Genomic DNA, 4,722 nt, shown 5'->3' with positions numbered 1-4,722 from the left:
AAACCCCCCCGCCTGCGGCTTGCCTTCGGCTTGAAGAGCTGTTCCTGCCCCAGGAGGATGGTGCTGGGGTAAAACCACACGCCGGAGGCTCCTTCACACTACATGACTAGCGCCGGGGGGAGCCTGTGCAGAACTGTGTTCGCTTTACTGGGAGCAAGTCCTTCTGGTGCCGCAGGAACGAGCCGGCGCTGCCCCCAGTGCTCCCACTACGGCATCAGCAGGGCCGCTCAAACGGGCGCCGTGGAGCAGGCTCCTACAGCACAACGCGCCGGGGCTTCACTTCGAACTGCCCCGCTGCCGGCGCCACGTGGGGACCACAGCAGAGCCTGGCCGGGCAGTGGGAGGCGGGCTCGCATTGTGACGCGCGGGGCGGGGGCGGGGGCGGGGCCGGGACGAGGCTTCCCCAGGTTGCTAGGAGTGGGGTAACGTAGCGCTTGCTGATTGGTGGCCGGATCACGTGCCCCGAATGCCGAGCAGATCCGGACGCGGCCGTTGGCTCGCAGAGCTGAGCGTGCGCAGTGGCCGGCGGGAGTTCCGGGCTCAGGTAGGAGCCGAGCGCCTGTTACGGCGGGGGAGGGTCTCGCGAGGTATCGGCCCCGCGCGCCTTTACGTGGCGCGGGGACGGGCAGCGCTGCTGCCAGCGCAGGCCCGGGGTACAGGCGCGGGGCACGGGGATGCGGCCCGTGGTGCCTGCTCTAGCTTTGTCCAGGCTCGCACGGCTCCGCCCCCTATCTTCTCCCAGTGGGCAGGAGCGCGGCCCTGATTTGCTTCGCGTCTCTCGAGAGCGGAGGTGGCGGCGGCCGCCCACGGCCGCGCTGGGGCTGCGCTCGTTGGTGGGGCCGGGCGCTTCGGCCCTCTTACCGTAGGCTGGGAGCGAGGTGGCGGCACGGGCAGGGGCAGGGCTGAGCCGACGAAGGGCTCGCTGTCTGTGACTCTCAACAGCTTGGTTTTAAGGGTCCTGTCAAGCCAAGGGCTGCCCGCGGTGCGGAGAGGGAGGTCTGTGCGCGAGGGTAGACGCTTCTTCCCTTCCCTTAGGCTCTGATGCGTGGTGGCAAGAGACTTGGGGTCGTGTGGGCAGGAGCCTTGACCTATAGAGGTTCAAATGGAGGCCCCTCCCCCCCCCCCGGTTCCTCCTGTGAATTGCATCATCCAGCACTGGGCCTGGCTTATCTGTACCCACAAATAAGTGCCCAAAAGCTTGCAGTTTAAACTTTTTTTTTTTTTTTTTGGTGCAGAAATCTAGTTGGGTTAATAAAAGATTAACTCTACCAACTCAGAACTCTACCGTGAGTTCTGATAAGCCTTTATAGCGCTTACAGCAGATCTTGCAAGTACTTGTGTCTGCTCGGTGAACTCATGGAGCTCCCCTGCTCCGTGACAGTGTTCCTGCAGTGCCGATGCCTCCCTCCATACTGTGGAAATGTAGCCACTGGAGATTTGAGAAGCTGCTGTGAAGGGGGAATACTGAACCTGGGGCCTCCTTGCTGTTGTAATACAACAAGTTTTGGAGAGAATGCAGCTTGGGTCAGCTTTTGGTCAAATTTGGATGGGACTTCAGCACTGCTAACAAATTCTCTGTATCCTCAAACCATGGCCCAGCCTATGCAACCCTTTTCCACTTCCTTGTTAAGAACGTAGTTTTTAAAACTTAGATTTAGAAACAAATTTACCAGCAAAAAAACAGTTTTTAGGTACCCTATATAAAAGGTCCATTCTTCCCCTGAAATCTGCCTGCTTTATGGCATAGGGAGGTTGAGGATTATTTGAAAGGTGACTTCAGCTGGCAAGTATGATGGAGCAAATACTATACCAAGGAGATTGGCTGCTGGAGCTTTTGTGGGGCAGCATACTGCTGGGTTAGATTTGGGGATGAGAGCTAGAGACTTCCAAATCTTTTCTCTGGCTTTTGGTAAGGTGCTTAACTCTCCAACCATTCAGTTTTCCCACATGGGATATAACATTTAACATGCCATTCTGTTGTGGGTTGATCAGATTTCATTAATATTTGTTAACTGCTCTGTACATGAGAAATCCTATACAAAGCTAGTTTACTTCTAACACACATTCTGAGCTTCTGAAACAAGCAATGCTGGAACAAGGAATCTGGTGGTATACAGCAGTCTTATCTTGAAACTTGGCATGAACTTTTTTTCCTCCATGTTTTTGGTTCATGAAAATTTCACTTCTAAAGCAGCTGGGCAAGAAAATTCCATCTATCCCAAAAGCAAAATTTAAATCCTGAATGGGTTTGTGATTGTTTGTTTGAAATGAAGCTCAAGATTCACCAAAGGTTTGCAAGCCTTGCCTTGGTTTCAAGTTTGTTATGAAGCCTGAAGTCACGGGTTTCCTAACAAACATACGGCTGAGTAGGGCTAAATATGCCCATCCTGCTGGTGGTGAGTTGCTCCTTGAAGTGTGTTATAATAAGTATTTAACTTGTTATAACATGCCTGTTAACCATTGCCATTACCTTATTCCCATTCAGGACAGTGAGTAAGGAGATGAATTCCACAGGGCTGGAGATGGCCTAGTCTCTTGCAGAAAAGTGATACAGATGCTAAGGAATGTATAATATTTTTTATAATTCCTGTCTTGGGCCAAATTAGTCAAATCAGTTCTGAATTCCATCGACTGAGCTGAGCAAAACTCAGTCGTTCAAGCTTGTGTGGTGCTACCACCCACAAGTATCCTCCATCCCAGTCTGGGGTTTCAGATGCTCCCAAATCCATGGTAGGCATCCTATGTGCAGGCCTGAGACCCAGAGGTCTTGAAGTTCAGATGCCCCCAAATCTTGCTCGCCCTTAGCTCAAAGGCCAATGTATAATTTTATTCTGAATGAATAAAGGGATTGGGGAAGTTTTGACATTTACCTGTAAGCTGATAGGGTGAGCATGCCCTTCCCTCTGCAGTGTATGGAATTCTATCTGCAGAGTGAGTCAGTGGATCTGCCTCACTGCCAGCTAGGATTTTTACAGCCAGCTGACTAATGTGAGTTAGATTAGACTTTACAATGCGATAACGACTAAGTTTAAACCAATAATTTATGTGTATATAATTCCTATTTTCAAGAGGAGGAAAGCAAAGGGGTTTTGCAGAACACTGTAAGTCACTCCTGCAATGGAATAAGTGTGTCCACATGAGTGACTGTAAATCATAAGAAGTGTGGGGTTGGAAGCAGTCTCAGGAGATCATCTAGTATAGTCTTTCTTGCCTCAGATTGGGAGGATCAAATATACTGGAAGTATCCTTGATAAATGTTTTCTAACCTAGTCTTAAAAACCTCAAATGATGGTGAGTTTATCATCCTTTCTAGGTAGCCTATTCCACTGCTTAACTCTTCTTACAATTTAGAAAGTGGTTCCTAATACCTAGTAGAAATGTTTGCTTTTAAGATAAGCTAATTACTGCTTGTCTTACCCTCAGTGGACATGGAACACCATTGATCATTGTCTCTTATAACAACCTTTTACATATTTGAAGACTGTTATCTTGTCCCCGCCTTCTCTCTTCAAGCAAAAACGAGCCCTTTCAACCTTTCCCCACAGATCATATTTTTCAAACCTCCTGTCATTTTTTTTGTCATCCTCCTTTGGACTCCAATGTTTGTCTTCATTTTTAAAGCGTGGTGCCAAAATCTGGATGCAGTATTCCAGCTGAGGTCTCACTTGTCCTACATCATGGATGTCCAACCATTTTGAATGTGGGGCTGGATCACAAACTTTTTATCACCTAGTGGGCTGGCGAGCCATATTCAAAGACCTCACAGGAAGTGGTATCACATCAGGAAGCGATGTCATATGACCTTTGACACCAATGAAGGTCTCAAGAATATGTGAAAGGGTCACGAGAAAACTTTAAAAGTGGGTTCTCCTTTAAAGTAGAAAAACATATAACTGTGGCTTTTCTCTTGTGGGCTGGCAGAGTTCTACCCTGCAAGGGGCTACTTGGGGTCCCCCCGTGTCCCACACACTGGGGAACTGGGGTCTAGAGGTAGGAGCAGTGAGGGACACTGGGTTGGGACTGTGAAAGGCAGGGACCTCCCCCTACACACAGGTGCTGGGAGCCCACAGTCACCAGCCTGGCCCCGGGGAAGGTGCCGTCTTCCTGCCCCAACCCTGGCCCGACCCAGCCCTACCTGTGGCACCCCGGCTGGGCAGGAGGCAGCAGAGGCAGATGGTGAGGATGAGCTCAGCTGCCATGCTGCCTCTGTGGGTCCACATCGCTGCGCCGCGCCAGGCTGGAAGAAGCCAGGGCCGGGTGGCACCTCGGGGTGCAGCAAGTGCAGGCTCCGCCTGAGCCTGGGGCCACCCTGCGCAGCGCGGCCAATGCTGACAGCCTGGCAGGAGGAGGCACCTGCCTGTGCCGCTCTGCCTCTGCCAGCGACCCGAGGCTGGGTGGCCAAGTTGAGCTGCCTCTTGCCTGTGGGTGGGGAGTGGCGAGTTGCTTGGGCTGGAAAGCGGTGCCTTCCCCACGTGGTGCTGGGGATAGGAGGAGGCAGGCTGGGTCTGCACTCCTCTTCCCACATGCACTGTGTTGGCAACGTCAAGTTGATGCAGTGCGTGTGGGAACTTTGTCCCTTCCCCAGCCCTTCAGCAGCCATTAGGCCAACCTCCAGCCTGGCTGGGGGAGGGGCAAGGGGCGGGAACGATTTGTTTCCTGTCGCAGCACCGAGGGCCACAGAAAATGCCTTGGCAGGCCACATGTTGGACAAGCCTGTCCTAC

The 4,722-nt window shown here is 52.0% G+C and overlaps 1 protein-coding gene across 2 annotated transcripts in view; it reads left to right on the top strand.

Moving 5' to 3' along the window:
* The first annotated feature begins 466 nt into the window (after positions 1–466).
* SIL1 (SIL1 nucleotide exchange factor) overlaps positions 467–4,722 on the top strand; it is a 312,127-nt gene continuing 307,871 nt past the window's right edge. For both annotated transcript variants that reach the window (XM_019506554.1, XM_019506552.1), the window contains exon 1: positions 467–544. The gene's annotated coding sequence lies outside the window, so the exon portion shown is untranslated. The remainder of the gene's footprint in view (positions 545–4,722) is intronic.

The sequence above is a fragment of the Gavialis gangeticus genome, unplaced genomic scaffold (assembly GCF_001723915.1).
Source record: "Gavialis gangeticus isolate Ggan-Ray unplaced genomic scaffold, GavGan_comp1, whole genome shotgun sequence".
Taxonomy (NCBI): domain Eukaryota; kingdom Metazoa; phylum Chordata; order Crocodylia; family Gavialidae; genus Gavialis; species Gavialis gangeticus.
Note: the sequence above shows the minus strand (reverse complement) of the source record. Positions and strands in the feature narration are given on the sequence as shown.